At 43.9% G+C, this 18,767-nt stretch overlaps 1 long non-coding RNA gene across 3 annotated transcripts in view; it reads right to left on the reverse strand.

Annotated features, from left to right (window-relative positions):
- The window catches only part of LOC110350939 (uncharacterized), a 123,500-nt gene that overhangs the window by 43,654 nt on the left and 61,079 nt on the right, over positions 1–18,767 (reverse strand). The window contains exon 4 of one of the 3 annotated variants that reach the window (XR_015444464.1): positions 12,518–18,398. The exons of the other annotated variants lie outside the window; for them this stretch is intronic. This is a non-coding gene — a long non-coding RNA (uncharacterized LOC110350939). Of the gene's footprint in view, positions 1–12,517; positions 18,399–18,767 lie in introns of those variants that run through there. 3 annotated transcript variants of the gene reach the window in all.

Raw genomic sequence — 18,767 nt, forward strand, 5'->3', positions numbered from 1 at the left:
ACAGTATATCCTTCTCATTCTACATTACCCAGAGCAGTTAATCTTAACCCTGAAGGAGCAGCAAAACCATCTGTTAATTTATTTCAAAATACAAATTTCTGTACCCACCAGAATCAAGATCTTTTAGTGCTTATAAAACTGTAGGATCAGGATAAGAACACATTCTTCGTCACCCTCTCAATGAGTATTTTGTTCTTCTCAGTTACCTCAGCACGTCATTGGCACATGCTCTGCTCCCTGTCCTATCCTCTGGAGACATTGTGTCAGTCAGGTTTCCATTTGAGTGACAAAATACAAGAAATAATCAACTCAAAAAGAATAAAGGTCAATTTTGGCTCACTGTTTGGGAGTTTCCGTCCATGGCTGGTTGGCCCCACTGCTTTGGGGTCTGTAGCGAAGCAGAGCATCCTGGAGGTGAGTGTGTGGTGGAACAAAGCTGCTCACCTCATGGCCCCCAGGAAGGAAAGAAAGGAAGAATAGTGTCTGGGGTCCCAATATCCCCTTTAATTGCATGACTCCAATGACCTAACTTTCTTCCACAAGCCCTCAATCTCTCATAAGCTGGGCCACTTCCCAAGACCACCCACAGGAGTGGATCAAGGTCTTGGGGCCTTTGGGGGACATTTAAGATCCGAACTGTGGCTAGCAGACCCCATCTGCAGGCTCTGTAGTCTTAAAATGAAGGTATCAGCAGTGGAGAGAAGAAAGGGGACATGACTCTTGACCTCAGGCTGATTCTTAAACAGTATTTATACCATGATACTCATGTTGCTTTGTTCTCTGCAGAGCTAGGACAGTGTATTCTGCTACACATGCAGGGGTGAGCAGGGGATTGAGTTGGAACATGGAAGTTGTATTGGGTCAGAGAAAATGTTTTTCTAGCACATGAATGTTTGAAGTAATTATGTACACATTTTCTTACAATAAAGGAGGAACCCTGGGCATTATATAAAGATCATTAAAAAACAAAAAATCTGGAGCAGTGCCTTTCATTTATTCAAGAAGTTGGTTTAGTGGCTTCTATATTAAGCAATGAAAGAAAGCTGCAAATGCACATGTATTAACTCCTATGAAGACATTGCCCCTCATGGCAATAATTAGGATTAATATATTAAATATTTCAAAACTTTAAATACTAGATTTTAAAAATATCCTACTCATGCACAAAAGAATAAGTATGTGAGGTGGTTGATATGTTGGTTAGTCTGAATTAATCATTCCACAATGTAAATACATATATATCATATTATACCCCATAAATATACAGTTATTATTTGTCAATTTTTTAAAACTTGACATTGCTACTGTATATATATATATATGTATGTATATATATATATATATATATGTTCTACTACATATAAATACCTTATTTTTCAAAACTTGACATTGTTACTGCTTTAATATATATAGATGCTCCACTACATATAAATATCTTAAAGGACCAACACATCCAAGGAAGAAGCAGAACCCCAGGATGTAAGAAAAAACTATAATTCAAGCAAAAAGTTAACTCTATCAGTAATTTTCTTAAGGTAGTAACTATTTTTCTTAGGGCTTTAGTCACCAAGTCCCACAGCCTTTAAGTCACCTGCTGAACCTAATTCTTCCTGTAAGCCCTATGATTATTACACAATTTTATAAAGCATGACATATTTCAAGGATGCATGTATGATCTTATGGCAAAAATGCCTGACTGTGTTGGGTTTCTGTTTCCTTCTCAGAAGCCCTGATATGAATCACTGTGATATTCAAAAGAAAATGTCCCTAGAGGTAGCTTGAACGAATTATTCCTTACATATTTCACTGTCATCATTTCCTCAGAATTTTTCTAGACTATTAATTTCCCTTACTTATAGAAAATCTTCAGTTTCTACATGTTGCTCCACCCAAGATTGCTTACTTTCTGGCCCTGTTCATAGCTTGTCCTCAAGCATAATCCATTTTTTTCTTGGATCCCACATTTTCCTCTGTTTTGATGTAACTACTTTCTTTTATTGGCATAAATCTTGTATTTTTATGCTACAAAAGAGCACAATTACATATTTTTTAACCCTTGCATATCTAAAATGGCTCTACTACTAGCCCTGAACTGAAAGTTTGGCTGCGTATAAAAATCTGAGTTCAAAATAGCCTCTCAACTAAGGCATTGATCCATTATCTTCCAACATCTAGTTGGAAGTGTTATGCCAATATGAATTTTACTTCTGCTTTTCTTTCTGTAAAGTTTTGAGAACTTTTACATTCTTGGTGTTCTAAATTTCACATGCTATGTCTAGTTGAGACTCATTTTATTCATATGCACAGCACTTGGTGTCTTTTTCCATTTGAAAGATCTAGAAAATTCTTTTATTAATTTTTGATAAGTTCTTTTTTACTATTGTGTACTTCAATAACTCCTATTCATCATTTGATGAGTCTCTTGAATTAAAACTCAATATTGCTTATATTTTCTTATATTTCTTCCACTAAAAATGGCTTTTCTTAAATATTTCTTCAGTTTTGTCTATTGTGTCTTCTATATAGGTTTAATTTTAGCAATCATAATTTATATCCCAACATCTTTTTCTTATTATCTGTTCATATATATTTTATTTTTTTCATTTTTCAGAGGCAACACTTTCTCTGTTTTCTGTGAATATATTTATACATTTTAAATTTTCACTTTTGTCCCCTGAAATACTGTTCCTGCAAGTAAGAAACAAGGCTCTCTCTGCTCCTTGAGCTTCTTGGGAACACTTATAGGCTGATGTCTCCTTTATAGCTCATCCTCTAGTCAGCAGCTTCCTATATTCAGCTCTTTGTTTGCACTCCTACATTTCTCTTTCAAACTATTGCCAAAAACTCTTGTCTGTCTCCTTTCATTGCCTTTATTTATGTAGGTTTACACCTTCCGCATATTTTAATGATAGCTCATGGAGAATATGCATCTATGGACATTTCAGCATCATCTGAAACACTGTGAGAACCAGCAAAGCATTCCATCTATGAACTTGACTGCCTGTCTTATGTTGCTGAATATATTTTGATAGCTAAGATTCCAGAGCTTTTCTGACTGGTTGCTCTTAGGACCAGTAACACAAGTGTCTAGGACTTCAGGGAAGTAAGGCCTTCATGTAAAAGTCTTCTACCGAGTAACCTTGGACAAATAGCCTCATACCTTCAGAGACATTGTGTCCCCCCCCCTTTTCCAACCCCCCAGGCTCAGTTTGAATTAATGAGGAAATAGTGCTCAAGCAAATCAAACTGCTTCATGATTAGCATTCCAAGATATGAGAACTATTTATCAGGTAACCTAAACTGGATGGTGTCAAATGACAGAAATCTGCCTGGCTAGCCAGGTAGAGAAATAAATTATTGCCTTGCACCTTTTTCTTGCCATTAGGCATAAAGCTGCTACTTGGTTTTAATGGTTTATAGGACGTGGCTGGCTACAGCAGGCAGAGCTGTGCTGATTAGTAGATTGGATCACCTTCCCTAACACCATCTGAAACCACCGCTCTGCTTGTCCACATTAACCTTGTCTCGTACTTTTCCCCAGTTGCATAAACTTACCTCCCGCCCTGAGCTTATGAGCTCTGTCTCTAATAGATTAAAAACTGCCTTGTGTTTTATGCTGAAAAGACTGGAAAGACCTTGCCTTGGATGTGAGCTGCATATTCACCCTTGGGGATCTACACTTGTCCCCATGTTGTTTTGAAATAACATGTAGCTCTAACGTAAATTACCACTTCCAGGTAGCTGCAATTACCATTTTTCAGTTTTTAGTAACTAGTCACTTTAGATAAAGATATCAAGTTGAGTGTGACCTAGACCTAGTTTGAGCTTCCTCAATATGATTGGACACTCCATACAGGCAGTATTTAGTATTTTCTTTAAGAAACAAAAATTAAATAAACAACAAAAACAACAAAAAACCCTCAAACCTTCCCTCATTGTCCTGCACCAGATCAGAACTGCACATGCAACAGCTGGCCAAGAAGTGCTCAGCTCTTTTGGGTGGTGCTGGATTCTCTAATGCCTTTATAGATCTTAGCTTTTTATATATGAAATCAGGATGTTAAGGCATGAACCTTTCACCATGGAAACTATACCGCACATGACAAATTATACAGAATACAGCATGTAGCAGCAGGCAGGGAGCTGGTTTGCTTGGTGGAGCAATGTTGGGAGGAAGCTGAAGAACCCAACCAGCCAACGTCACCCCACCACCTCCTTCCACATGTGGTCCTCAAGGAGTCCTGAGAGCAGTTCAACAACCTCTGGATGAAACCATTTCCATTTCACTTTTATCCCTAATACTGGTCCGAGGGAAAAAAGGTCTAGGATCTGCTTAGTATAGCCAAATTCCCGGGTTTTCCTGGAACTGAGGAGTTTCCTGGAACTGAACTGAATGTGGGGTTTTCTCTGCTGATGTGGCAATAGTCCTGTGTGAGCTGGGGCAGTTGGTCACTGATTCAGCTGGCTTGGGAGAGAGTCCCCGAAAGGTCAGAGTGATCACGGTGAGCCCAGTGACTCCAACTGTTGGTGTTTATTCTGCTGTGTACACTTCTTCCTGTAAATGTGCGTGGGACCTACAGCGTCCTTCTAACCCATCACGATCCATTGTGGAAGACTCCATGGTAGATACCAAAGCTGGAGCTCTTCCTAGAAGGCCTGAAGTAAGCAGTAATGTGGAGAAGCCCACATGGCAAAGGGCTTGAGTGGTCTCCAGCTTCCAACCCACAAAAAGGATCATACAGGGTCATACAGCTTCCAGGAAATGAATAACAACTGATTGGACCTGGAAACGCATTCTTCCCCCATGGAGCCTCCATATGAGAACACAGCCTGTCTGACCACTTATGCAATGGTTTGAACCCCCCAACAAAACCTATGTTGAAACATAATCCCCATGGTGAAGTATCAAGAGGGTAGAAACTTAATCTGACTATGGTAATTAGCTGATTAAGACTAAATGAGGCCATAAGGTGGGGCCCTGGCCCTATAGCCTTGTGGCTTAATAAGAAAAGAGATTTGAGCTCTGATATTCAGTCTCAGTATGTGATGTCCTATGTCACACTGCAACCCTGTAGAGTGCCCACAAGCAAGAAAGACATCACTGGGTGTGGTTGCCTGATCTTGAACTATTCAGCCTTCTAAACTATAAGAAACACACACACAGGTGCACACACACACACCCCTCTATTTTTTTTATAAATTAGTCACAGCAATAGAAAATGAACTAAGATAACTTATGGGCAGCTTTTGAGACCTTGACCATTGAACCAGTCCAGTTGTGCCCGGTCCTGTGACCCATGTGAACAGATAATAAATGCACATTGTTTTAAACAGCTAAGTGTGTGGCAATTTGTTATGCAACAATAGAAAACAAGTGCAATGTGTTTTGAAACATTTTGGTAGGCCAGGAGTGTTAGCTCATGCTGGAAAGGGTTAGCATACCTGAGGAGCGGTTGTGGCCTGTCCCACGCAACCCTACAAAGATAGTGCCCTGGCCAGTGACCTTAAGAGCAACCCCTGCCTCTGATTCCCTCTAAGCTGAGCCATCTCCTCCATTAGCCCCACTCGGTGCTCCAAAGAGAAATCACACAGCATCTATGACTGCCTTGTTCTCAAAATAAGAGATCCAAGGTTTTTAAAAGAGGTCACTTCAGACTAAAATCTCTCTCCTCCTAGGCAGGGATCAGGTTTCACTCTACTATTACGTTCACTTTCAGTAAATTGTAAAGTCAGGATTTAAAAATTACTCCCTCTAGAATGATCCTCTTCCTTCTTTTCTGTTCCCTTTTCTTCCTCCTCCTCCGCTCTGTGCCTTTTCTCTTCCCCTTCATTGGCACCGATTTCTCTCCTTCAGGTAAGATGGTAAAAGGATTAGAACCAGCAGCGGTGTGCAGAATTGGTCTCATGGAACTGAAGACCCTGCTACTAGAAATGTAGGTAAGTGGTAAAATACGATAATAGGCAGTGTTTCCACACCGGCCAGCCTGAGGTCCTTTCTTTGACTGGCCTGACCCCCACTTGGGGTGATTATCCACTTAGAACTGCATCAGAGAAACAACTGGGAAGCTGATCAGCCTGCTGTGCCCACCTAGGGCTGGCAGTACCTGACCACCTTACTCCTTGATTGAGCACCCCCGGGTCCCATGTGGCATCAGCAGCTGCCCTAGGAAAGCACACACAGAAACCACGTATCACCTGGGCATTCACTTGACTTCACAGCCAATCATAGGACAGCCAGTGCCACGGGCCGGAGGCAGGGGACAGCTTCATCTCCGTGACCTCTGCTGCCATGGCCCAGGTGCAAGGGCCAGGTAGCTCCGAAGCTCAAATCTTTTCATTCTGAAAATGAATGGATTTATTAACACCCTCCATCAATCTAAAAATCTTCTGCACCAACCATGATAGGATGTTAATCAGTGGGCCTGGATGTATCCTTTACTGCACAACATAATACCCAGGAGCATAGTTTGCATATACCCTCGGGTTTGGTGTTTTCACGCAGCTGCATGAGACAGGTGACTGCTACACAGACTTAGTAAGGGAGAAGCTACACACACACACACACACACACACACACACACACACACACCCCACACACAGTGGCATTGTGGCCACTGACTATAGTAACTACTAATTTTCTTTTTTTGGCCTTTTAACCATATTGGTAAAAGCAAAGAGTAGAGCAGGGACCATTGTTCTAACCCATTACCTGCCACTCTCCTGTGGTCCTTCTGCTCGCTGGACAAACCCTGGGCTTAGATGACAGTGCTACAGACCAAGTCTGTGCAGACACGTGCAGGAGGGCTACTTCATGGGCTGGGCCCCCAGACACATGCAGGAGGGCTGTGGTCGCCTGGTCAGCGTTGTCTGTCATCTTCAGCCTCCTTGAAAATGGTGCACATGGCTAGTTTCTGGAGAATTGTAAATCAGCAACACTGACTTTTGTCGCATGCTGAAGCCTGGGCTATATATAAATGACAGTCATTTTTCTTCTCCATTCATTTTTTCCATGAGGAAGACAGGTTTCTTCAAAGCAGTTTGCTATTTTAAGGCCCTGGACATTTCCAGCACTTGCACAGAGTTGCTGGAAGCCTTGGCTCCTTTACAGAGAGATGCCGAGCCGAGATAAGGCTACTTAATAGTCCACCAACTCCTGTTAAACACAATTTCTTCCCGTGTCCTCAGCCACAGCCAGGGGTAAGCACTCTTGGGAAGAAGCTGGGTGCGACTGGAATCATGGGTTTTGCAGAGCAGCTTCAGTTTTAAGCTTGGTCAATGGCTACAGAGTTTTCAAAGGTTCAAATTCAAAGTGAGGCCCATGAAAATAGGGTGAAATGATTAAATCTCATCCTTACATCCCTTAAAGTTAGTACTGCTGTTCTGGAAATCAGTATGCAGAGTCTTGAAAAAGTAAAACTAGAACTACCATAGATCCAACAATCCCACTTCTGAGTATGTATCTCAAGGAAAGGAAGTTAGTGTAATGAAGAGACTGCTGTTCTCTCGTGTTCACTGCAGTTCTAGTCCCAAGAGCGAAGAGGTGGCAACAGTCGAAGTTCCCATCGACAGAGGGGTGGGCAAAGGAAATGTGCTGTGTACAGCTCAGTACTATTTGGCCTTAGAGAAGAAGGAAGTCCTGTGTATGGCACAGCACAATGAAGCTTATGTGAAATTAGCTATATGCAGAAAGAAAAATACCACATGATCTTTCTTATGTGTGGAGTATAAAAAGGGCTGAATTCATAGAGTAAAGAATAGGTTAGTCTGACTCACTCATACCATACCCAGCAAGTCCTACAAATACTTGAGCCTCACAAAATACATTAATGGGTCAAATGGGTATTACCTCTCATGCTATGTGTCAGGCATTGGACTAGGATCTGAGGTGGGAGATGGAGGGTAAGTTATTGCCTACCTTGAAAGTGACTCCAATCTAAATGTTTAGGAAAATCAATCAGTGACGATATGGGTTCATCATCACAGCACAGGGGTAGCCCCGCCCACCGCTTTTTTATATACACAACCAGTCAGACTAAATCTTTGTAAATCTTTTCCTCCCCAAAACCACCCTCAGATTCACTGCAGTCCACATAGAAATCAATGCATGGGGGAAGGTGATCTTTCTTCTTCCCATAACTCAGAAAATGGTACATCTTGATTTGGAAAGAGAAACCTGGACACTTCTAAACAGGGGACAATTGCTTTTCAAATGGATTGATTTTTAATGTCATATTAATAATTATGTTGTTTTTTATTAGCACATCTTTGCAGTACATGATGATTACAGCCCTTGCACGGAGTTGGCACATGGACAGAGCACAGCTTAATTTCCTTTTTCATCCCCTTTCAGTCTCCTGATCTTAGTTCCTTTCTCCTTTGATCTATCTCACTACTTCTGATTTGCTACCTTTTATTTTGCTCTTTATTTATGCTCTAGGTTTCTGGTATCAAAGAAATCATGCAATTCTGTAAAAAATTCTATTCATTATAGAAAAATAGAAGTCTAAGAAAGTAAAGTTACATCATAACCTCCCACCTCCATAAGACAACCAGGGTTGACATCTTGTGTGTGTTGTTGCAAACTCTTTCTAAGCATAGCTACTCATAAACTCCACTGGACTCTAGACCCTTCTTTGTGACTTGGTTTCTTCTTATCCTGTGACAAATGCCTGCCAGGGTAAATGTACATGAATATCATGTAAAGTGTACAGACTCCACCATTGACTCTATTCTGATTTAGTCAATTGCTACTGTTGGGCATGTTAGATTATTTCTGATAATTTATTATTATAAATGATATTCTACTCAACATTCTTGTTCATTCACCTTTGTGTAACGATCTCATTATTTCCTTGGGGTGTATTTCTAGACATAAAAGTGCTGGATTAAGAATTATGCTCCTGGGCTAGGGATTTAGCTCAGTGGTGCCGCTGCTTGCCTCACAAGAGCAAGATCCAGAGTTCAATCCCTGGTACCAAAATAAAATAATAATGATGATGATGATGATGATGCACCTGTGTTAAGAATTTTCGCTCTCTAGGAAGTTCTCCCCTGTGGAAGAAGGGTGGATCCATTCCCCACACTTCTCTAACAAGCAAGCAGTGGGGACTTCGAGACAGCAGTGGGTGAGAAAAACCCTCAGGATAAAATGTGGTGCTTACTCATAAGTGATCCTGGGTGGGATGGATCCTGTTCATCTGGCTCCAAATAAAGACACCACAGCCTGGAAGCAGGAGCCTGGATATCATGGGATCCTACTTCCCTTTTGGTTTGAGGACTCTACAAATTGATTTTCCAGGAAACCTTTCCCCTCCCTGTCTTTTAATGTAACAAAATACCACTAATCAGAGAATCTTGGTAGTTCAAGCCCTGGGAAGCTATTTTTGCATCAGGACACAGTAAATGACAGCACATTTGGAAGAGCAGGTGCAGCTCTTGGTCCTTTGTTATGAATGATCACCCCAGCCTTAAATGAGGGTCCCCACAGGAGCTGAGCAGGTCAATGCCCTGACCGCAGGAGAGCAAGGGGCTCTGCTACAGTTAGAAGTGCTTGTTCTGGATTACCAGAGGGAAATGCTGCAAGATTTCAAGCCTTTGGCCTCCAAAAGTGAAAGGTGGAAGGGATGGGGGTGGCTTGCTCCCTTCTGGAAAAGCCTACTCCACTCAGACTCTTCTCTGGCTCCTGGGAAATAGAGGATCAAGACTTCGAGCATCCAACTGTGTGATCCTGCAGAAACCTGTCGCTTTGAACCTTTTCCTGGCACTAAGCTCTTCAGGGCTTATTCACTCTCCTCTTCTCTTCTCCTCTTCCTCCTCCTCCTTGTCCTCCAGCTCTACACTAACCTTTGCCCCTTGGTTCCCTTGCTCTAGGGCTCAAAAGGACCCCCTAGTTAAAACCTCCTCCAGTACTAAGGAGTCAAGAAACTCAGTATCAGTCCTGTCTCGGCCCTGTAACGGTTTCCTTGGGTACAGCCCGGGGGACAGGAATGTCATGGAAAACTAGGCCAAACGTCCATTCATCTGGCTGGAGTCAGTGGCCCTCTCCCCTCCTCGCCCCTGCCTCCCTGGCCATTCTCTCTCCACTCCTTCTTTCTTCCCAAGTGTGCAGGTCCTTCCCAAAAGGGCCAACAAGGAGGCATGGGTGCCACTGGCCTTTGCCTCACTGGACTGCATGGTGGCTCCTCTTCCTGTCCTGATTTACAGATGAAGAAACGGAGCCACAGACAGACAAAGATGCCCTAGCAGATGGAGCCGGTGTGAAAGTGAATCCAGCTGCATGGAAAACTTGTAGAGCAGGACGTGGTGCATAGAAACTGCCATCAACACCAGCTCTGCTTGCTATGTGCTATTCCTCTTATTTTTACTACCAGGCGCTCTGTGAGATGAGTACTAAATGTACTTGTGCTGCACACGACACTTCGAAAGGACACAATAAATGATGACTGCTTTTATTAATAGCATTGACTGGGACTTGGATTGTTGGATACTAACACATTTTTCACAAATGGAGAGTCTCCAGATACTCAGATGAAGTCCTCCCAGACTTGCAGCCTCTAAGTAGACTTCTGGGGGCGTAGCTCCCTTCCCAGTTTGTCCCTGTCCCTGGGCATCGCTTGTCTCTGCCTCACTCCCTGTCCCTCTTCCCACTGTCACCTCCTCGGGTGCCCACAGTGCTCTCCCTCTGCATCCAGCCTCTGCGTGCTGCTCCTTCTCCCCAGTGACTTCCTTCCTTGCTCCCAAGTCTGCTGTGTGTGCTGCCTGAAGGTCAGTGGACCTCTTAGATTCTTATTTTGACACCAGAGACTGGGAAACAATTGCTGCTCTCTCTACGCCTGCTGTTCCCTGCTCACCTTCCCCTTCCTCCATGCAACTTTCTGTACTGAAAATCCTCAATGTTTCCTTCGCACCCTTTTTTTGCCCTAAGTATCAATTTAATGGCAGTTCTTGCAGAATGCTTGGAGACACTGGGAACTGGATGCTCTCTTTAACTTTCTTTCATTTCATGTCTTTGTCCTCTGGGAAATGCACGTGCTGTGCATTTCTGGCCTGGCCTCCTCCTCTTCTTTTGGGAACACACCTGACCAAGAAACACTGTAATGTTGCTAGCCCTATCCCCTTGAAAGTCAATAAGCCATTCCCCTGACTTCACAGCAGCCAGTTCTTTCAAGGACCTTGTGTTCCATTCGTGCTGGAAGTGTTTTTCATTGTTTATCTGAACTTCTTGGAATTCCTCCCATTGTCCCTTTGTACATCCTTGATTTCCTCCCTGTCCCCACTCAGAAATCACATTTCCTAGTCAGTGCAGTTCTTCTCCAGGATCCACAGGCTATTGGTTCTAGGACCTCTGTGGAGGCCCGAATTGGTAGATGTTCAAGTCTCTTCTATAAAATTGTGCAGCATAGAATATTATTTGTGCACATTCTCCCATATACTTTGAATCATTTTTAGATTATTCATAATAACCAACACAATGTAGGTGCTATATAAATAGTTATTATATTGTATCATTTAAGAAATAAGGACAAGAAAAAAGACTGTACATATTCGGTACAGATGTAATTTTTTCCAAGTATTTTTGATCTCTGGTTGACTAAATCTGTGAATGTAGAACCCAATATAGAAAGGGCCGACTATATTTGCATATAGAGTATCATGACCTGCAAGCTTTAAGTGGTACTCAAAATGTCAGCTTTTGACTTCAGTTAATTCTCAGTCACACAGGTATGAATTTTGTGGATGGCGTATTCATCTCGGGATGGCCTCCTGTGACACTTACTAAAATAGTCCATCTGCTCTCTCTCACATTCCCAGCCCCCCAGTTAGGTAGGGGCACGTGAGAGAATTGGACCAATGACTCTTGGCTAGAAGTGATGTGTGCTACTTCCAGACTAGAGCATAGAGGAGCCAGGCAATTCTCTAGCTGTTCTTTCACCTGCCCAGTGACTGACAAATCGTCAGGTTTAAATGGTGGAGCCAAAGATCCAAGCATTTGGATTATGCAGGACCCCAGGTGATAGCAGGAAATTAACTGTTCTGTGAAGCCACTGGGTTTGTATGTAGCACATAGTAGCCAAGCTGGTCCGAACAATCCAGCTAATGGACCCGGGTTGCCACTTATAGGCTACCTTCCATGTGTTCCCAAAATGTACATTAATTTTAATATCGTTTCATGGAAGATATAAATAGATAAATATCAGTTACCATAACTCCACAGCCTAGATAGTAGATAGATCAATAGATACATACAGATATAGACCTGCCCAAGCATCGTGGATAGGGAATATGATGGGAAAAGTTTTAATATTCTTAAATGCTTGGACCATTGAAATTTTAATTAGTAGAACAAAAATAGAAAGGGGAAGATTTTCACACAAGTAGATCCTAGAGAGATTGCAGAATGAGAGACACACTTAGGTTTTCCAAGCCTACACCATCATCGGGAGAGAGAAATACCACCCTTCCAAAGCACGGACATGTGATCCAAAGCAGCTGTTTATTAGTGACAGTGCTGCCTGCCTTTTGAAAATTATTTATTTTAAAATAAAAATTGTGAATGAAACTTTTACAAAAAGTATAATTCTTGTCAGTGGAAGAATAAATGGGGAGTGGAATATATGAGTGCTGTTGAAGGCATCAAAATGACACATTGTGAAAAATGTATATATTTAAAATTGAAATTTTCATAGAACAGAAGGACAAGTCAAAAATTGGTGAAAGATATTTGCCAATATGCAATGAACAAGGGTACAATATCGGGAATACATGAAGAACTCTTTAAACAAGTAAGGGAAAGACCCACAAAAGCAGAAAAATGGGCCAACGGTATGAAGCAGAGACTCTTAGACATGGAAATGAAGTATATTCAACCTCTGATAAGCAGCGCTATCCACCAGTGTTGTATTTTTTTTTTCTTTGATACCAGGGATCAAACTCAAGTCCTTGCACTTGCAGGGCAGGCGGTGGAACCACTGAGCTAAATCCCCGGCCCTAGTGTTGGATTTTTAGCTAAGCTCTGATCATTGAACTAAGCAAAAGAAGACATTGTTCCCAAAGCAAAGATTAACTTTGAGACAAGAGAGTGGGGACTCTGGATTTCTATGCTGAGGCAGAAGGAAGGTCTTGCCTGAAGACACCGACCAGGAGCTTCTTGAGAGAGCCTGGGACACCTTGATCTTGGTCCAGTTCATGTTGCTATAATGGAATACCCAGCATGGGATAATCATCATGATCAGAATTGTTTGGTTTGTGGTTCTGGAGGCCATGAAATCCATGATCAAGGGCCTGTACTTGGTGAGGGCCTCTGGCTACATCATCCCGTGGTTGGAGGGCAAAGAGAGGAGCCAGAGAGCAAGAGGTCCAACCTGTAGCTTCACCCCATTGAAACTGTGATAAATCCTGCACACCCATGACCCAAATACCTCCCTTTAGGCTCTGCCTCCCAACAGTGTGCACTGGGAATTAACTTTCCAATCTATGTTTTTAGGGGATCACATTCAAAACACACCAGCCCTGGAGAAGTCGAACATCTTAAACCAAGGCTTCTCTTGTCCTCAGGAGCTGTTGCTGTCAAAGGGCCCCAAGAGCACCATGAAGAAGTATGCATTAAGGGCTCCCCGAAACAGATGTCCTCAAGGAGACTTAATCGTAATTGGGACAGCCAGGGAAAACTTCCTGGAAACTGTTGTAAAATATTTCACACTGCTGTCAAAGAATGCGTCGCTGGGACTGTGCCCAGTGTTTTCTTCGTTGCTGTGGACAGACTGCAGTAGTTTGTGCCTTGTATTGAAGTAATGAGTTACAATTGTTGGGAAATTTTATGTTGAAAATTTTTGCATGTTTTAATGTTGGCAGTCACTTATTGGAATAAGATTTATTAGTCTTTTGGTAAGATGTTAAGCTGGCAGCTTTAACAGGGAAAAAAGTATGAGAAAGCCAATGAAAAGCAAGTTTCAACTCCAGCTCTCTGTTACCTGGCCTTTACTGGACAGCTCAACATGGTGCTAACAGTGGCTATAACTCAGAACCATCAGATGGCTTTGGAGGAAGTTAAACATTCTCTGTGACCCTCAGTTCCCTTAACTGTATGTGTAAAAACCAGCAACACCCTTTGGCCAGCTAGAAGGAAGCATGGGAGTAGGCATCATGCCTGGCACACAACCATCCAGGAGCACTTGTTAGAAATGAGACTAATGGGATTGTCGGGTTTTCCTCGACAGAGATAGCTGTGCTCCTGTCTCCAGGCCACGGGCTGGATGTCTGGTCCTGTGTCTCCACTAAATGGACCTTGTCAGCTACAAGCCAGCCTCAGCCTTAACACCCAGAGCCTATTCTGACCCTGGACTTGTACTGCTGAGACACATGACCAAGGTGGTGAGGGGAAGAGCAAGTCTGTGGCCGTGGACAAAGCAGGGTTAAGAAACCCACAAAGGACTCCTGGTCTCCCGCTTCCTCCTGCACCCACTGCTACTCCTCCGTGCATGCCCTCCTGGGTGGGTTGCTTCCCCCCCTGCCTGAAGGCCACAATTGGGCAAAGATGCGCCTCATCCCTGACCCTGGCTTAATTTCTTCCAAAGCCTGTATGAGTACTTAACATGCCCTACACTTTTTCTTATTGATGCTATTCCTTCTTATTGCTTCTGTCTGACTCTCTGCAGCTGAGTACCCGGCTGTGTGTTTTGAGTTCACCACCCTATTCCCAGCATTTGCCCAAGACCTGGGGCAGTGCAGGAGCTCAATGCCTCTTGCTGAAAGCACTGAATAAAATGCAATTCAGTAAAATCCAAGTGCCGAAAAATCACTGTTGCAGGCTGAATTTTAGCCCCTTAAAGTCACATGTTGGAGTCCCAATCCCTAGTACCTCTGAGTGGGACTGTACTTGCAGACAGTGCCTTTAAAGAGATGATTAAAGTAAAATGAAGTCATGAGGTGGGCCCCAATCTGCTGTGATGGTAAGATTCCTCTTATAAAAAGAAGACTGGACACATCCAGGCAGCAGAAGGACCCAGTAAGAAAGCAGCCATCTGCAAGCCAAGGAGGGCAGCCTCAGGAGACACCAGCCCTGCTGGCACGTTGGTCTCCAACTTCCAGCTCCCAGCACTGGGAGGCAATCAATTGGTGAGGTGTGAGCCCCCAGCTGTGTTAGCAAACTAACACAGACACGGACACAGTCAGGCTTCTGCAGCAGGACTCGGTCTGGGTTGCAGTCGCTGAAGCATTCGTTCTTTAACAGTCCAGCCTTTGGGATCAGAGAAGACTCCCTTACACAGGTAAGCAAATCTCTGGGCCCCAAAGATGGAGTTTTAGGAGGTGGCACCCCAGTTCTTGTCTTCTTCCAGGGCTCCCCCTGCCAATCTCCTCTTCCTTCTCCTGAAGGGCAGATGGACAGGCTCCTCCCATAACTGCTTTGCCTCCTGCGGGACCCTTGCTGCTCATGCAGGGTCCCTGGAGGAGGGAGATGGGAGATGACAGCCGTTGTCTTTGCCAATCTGTGCTGTTCTTGCTATCAACACTGTCTGTGCACAGCAAGAGATAGGGATAAAGTTGAGCTCTGTCTCCTGGGGAAACCTAGAGTCTAGTTAGAATAGTAAGACTTACAAACTTGAAGCAAAGAGTACAAACACACTCAAGGAAGAGTCTAGGAATCCCCATCTTAAACTGTACATGAAAAGAGGTTCTAGTAATTCTGAGGGCTGGGGTGGAAGGGACAAAGGCCAAGAGTCCACGTCCTGTGACTGTAGGAATGGGACTTGTGATTGCGCTGTAAGGTTGCAGTTGGGCCACTTCGAGTGGGCTCGGAGGCTGGAGCATTCCACCCCCAGTGAGCTGCACAAGTGGATATTCAAAGGTGGGTTTGGGGAAGAGAGGCATCTGCCATGTCTCAGTGAGGATGTGAGGCAGAACAAGGCCCGTGGCCATGCCCACACTCGTCCTGGAGGAAATGGGCCCCACATGTGGCTGAAGGTCTCCTGCTTTGTTTCTCCCTTTCAGTCTTCTGTCCAACACTCATGTGGCCTCCTGCTGAGTTAGGGACACCACACTGAGCTGCCTTTCTCCCCAGCTTCCATGCAGACCCCAGGCCACTGGAATCCTAGCCTTGGCAGCATGCACGGAAAAGCCCAAAGGAAGGGAGTGGGCATCAAGGGAGAGGCTGTTATCACTGAAAATGGCCGAGTGACAAGGTGAAAGCTACTAAGTCACCCATCCTGGTCCTCCCAAGCAGAGTGCAGCCTCAGAGCAACCTCTCAGCCCCAGGGGTGTGCATGGGGAGAATTCCAGATCTTCCCAACATGGACTTAGAGGTGCTACTAATACAGCATGCTTGGGCTTCTCCCAGCTTTGTTGAGACTCCCTGGTGTGCAGGAGTGGGTGGGCAAGAGTTTAAAATGCCACGCTCTGTGGCAGTAGTGACTAGGCTGACCCTAGAGTAGAAATGCCACATTGAGTGGCTCCTTGGTGAGCAGCAGGCGTACGAGGCCAAGTCAGGGTTGAATATTTGCCTCCAGTACCTAAGCCTAAGCTCCACCTTCTGCACTTGCCACCTTCTCTCTTCGCCCTGGCCGTGCACAGGTCTTGCCCAGCAGCCTCCCTCTCTGTGAATTCATCTGAATCTTCCATACCTGTGACGAGTTCTCTGACACTTTTATTCTTTATTGCCATGCTGGACGGCTGAAAACATGAATGTATGTGAGTTACTTCCCTCTTTCTGGTTGTAATCAAGCTGGAAGACATGTGTTAGAATTCTAATTAAGAACCTTTGGAACTTCAAAATATTCCCTTAAGCCAATTTTTTCAACGTCAAGAAGACTGTGTGATGAGCCTCCAGGCTATCCTCTGTCGAGAGCTCCAATTGCAATGATAGACGGTGCTCCTAGTTCCTAAACTCTCCCCAGGTCCTCCCAACAGCCTGGATTTGGCTCAGCTCCTAGAATCAGCTCCTTAGCAGCCTCTGACCGTGTAGGTTGTTCAATATAGAGGAAGGAAGATGGTTATGTCATGTGACCTCCAGCAGCACACTCCTTCCTGCCTGCCCTCGTTGTTCCAGCCCCAGCAGCATATCAAGAAATAAGATCTCCCCCATATTGCTTCTTTGAAATAGTGAACACCAAACCTTCACACTTTCATGTTACTTGAGGTAAATTTCACTCTTCTGTCTTTAGCATTGAGGCTTCTCAACCTCAACTCTTCTACGCATTTATAAGTCTTGGGGTACAAGGATTGGCATAGAAATATGATGAAATGCAATAGCAGAAAAAAGGAAGGCACAGAACATAAAAATCACAGAAGCAAAGAAGAGGGAGGCAAGGAGGAAGGGAGGGAGAGACAAGGAGGGATGTGGGTGAGAGGGAGAGAAAGAGAGAATGAAGCCTTCTAATGCAGACCTGGGCCTCCCAACACTTCTTATAAGAAATCCAATTTGCTCTTTTTCTCTTAGATGTCCCACCAAGGGTTGGGTGTGATACCCATAGATATTTATTTCCCTAACTAACTCTGTGACTCTTTGACCAAGGAGCCCTGGCCACAGATGGCAGCTTTTGCAAATATGGAACCTGAATAGGAAGATACCTTGGGCTGTCTTGGAAATCATCCTTCCGTAAACAGATCCAATGGAACTTCCAAGAGGTTGGTTCTCTGTGTCTAGCTCAACTTTTAATAATTCATGGCATTTGTGTGGGCTGCCACAATAACTCCCAGGTCAACATTTTTATGTTCACAGGAAATATGTTTTTAAAATGGATTGGATAGTGTGCATATCCAGAAATATGAAGTGGGAGGGAAGATTGGCTCGAGGATGAACAAGAGCTGATCTCACCTACTTTAAGTTCCTTTGGAAGTGGCCTGTTTGTTCCTCAGCCATCAACATGACCAAGGAGGGTCACTGGAAGCCTTCATTCTCTCCTAATCTGATGGGGGAAGTCAGACATCAGGAAATGTTTTTAGACTTTGAGCCCTGTGTCCTCAGGACTCTACACTTTTTGGCCATGTGAAAAAATGAAAGCCTACAGAAAGGGATGCCTACTTCCTCCACATGCTCAAAGACTCTTCACGACTTTCCAAGGCCTTCTTTTTTGTTTTGTTTTGTTTTAACCACCAACCATTACATACATGTCAGCCTTTTCCCCCCACTACCAGACAAGATGAGTTTTGCAGGAAGTCTCAATCAATCATTTCCTGACCTTCTCAGTCTTCACTGTTCTTTTTCCTTTTCTGTGTTAGTCAGCTTTCTGCTTCTATGACAAAATATCTGAGATAAACAATGTATAAGAAGAGAAGGTTGATTTTGGCTCCTGGTTTCAGATTTTTCAGTTCATGGTCAGTTGGCTCCCTTGTTTTGGAGACGTGGTAAGGCAGCACATCATGGCGGGAGCAAGTGGGAGAGGAAACTATTCACCTCATGGTGACTGGGAAGCAAAGAGAGAGACACAAATAGGTCAGGGTCCCAATATCTTCTTTAAGGACATGCCCCCAATGACCTCACTTTCTCCCACTAGGCTCTGCCTCCTAAAAGTTCCACCACTTTGCAACATCACCAAAGCCTGGCAACCAAGCCTTTAATACCTGGGCTCTGGGGGAACATTTATCCAAACTATCACATCCTTTTTGTGCCCTACAACAGCAGACAGCTGAGCCTGTGGCTTCCTCAGTGGCACCTCTGCTCCTTGGTCACACCACAGAGATGGAAGCAATCTCTCTGGGTGTTCCTCCCCCTGGTGCCCAGCATGGCTGCCCCCATGTCTCTCCTTCAGCTCAGCCAGCCCAAAACAGTACAT

Source organism: Heterocephalus glaber, unplaced genomic scaffold (assembly GCF_053883595.1).
Source record: "Heterocephalus glaber isolate CG9 unplaced genomic scaffold, H.glaber_assembly_v1.0 deba00001600, whole genome shotgun sequence".
Taxonomy (NCBI): Eukaryota; Metazoa; Chordata; class Mammalia; order Rodentia; family Bathyergidae; genus Heterocephalus; species Heterocephalus glaber.